We start from the raw sequence: 740 nt of genomic DNA, 5'->3' as shown, positions 1-740 counted from the left end.
TTTCCCCCTTTGAGGTGGATTATACAGTCTTTATTGATAACCAAGTAGTTTACACAAGTTTAATGGGCCTTGGTAGGTATCATCAACATGTTAGGGTCTGTGTGTGATCACACCGGTGCTTCAATTTGGCATTCCAGTCGTTTAGATAGTTTTTCAAACCTAGTGAGTAAAATGGGTACCATTGCTTTAGTGTCCTGTCATTGATGATGACGTTGAAAGTCTTCGTATTTGCTCAGTTAATTTTCCGTTTTCGTGAATTACCTTTTTTGTGTTTAGACTTACGTTGGGTGTGCTGTCTATTCGACTGGGGGTCATTTTCACAGCTAAGTGGGCCTGTTGCCTAGAAGCAGGGGATCGGTTTTATACTGGGTAGAACACATAGGGAGACGGTATTCCACCCCTGTGTTCCATCCCCCCTCCTCCTGGCTCAACAACCACCACGGCCACTCAGAAGCAGTTCTGCACGCCCGACCCTAGGTGAGCGGTCGGGAGGGCCTCGGGCGACAGCTTCCCTTGCTGTCCACCTTAGCGGGCAGGGCTGGCCTGCTGCCCTGGCCCAGAGGTGTTCTCGGTTCTACAGCCTCATGACTCCTCTTACAGTTAACCACATTTTCTTTTAAACGAGCATGCTAGAAATGTGGACGTTAAGAGATACTTAGCATAATATGAACTTAACTGCTTCTGCACTCAACACAGCAGAGCTGTTCCACGCCATGCCCAGCAGCACGCTCCTCGCTCTC

This window comes from Condylura cristata, unplaced genomic scaffold, assembly GCF_000260355.1.
Source record: "Condylura cristata isolate star-nosed mole 26May11 unplaced genomic scaffold, ConCri1.0 scaffold00018, whole genome shotgun sequence".
Lineage (NCBI taxonomy): Eukaryota > Metazoa > Chordata > Mammalia > Eulipotyphla > Talpidae > Condylura > Condylura cristata.
The sequence above is the reverse complement of the archived record's forward strand: the minus strand, read 5'-3'. Positions refer to the sequence as shown.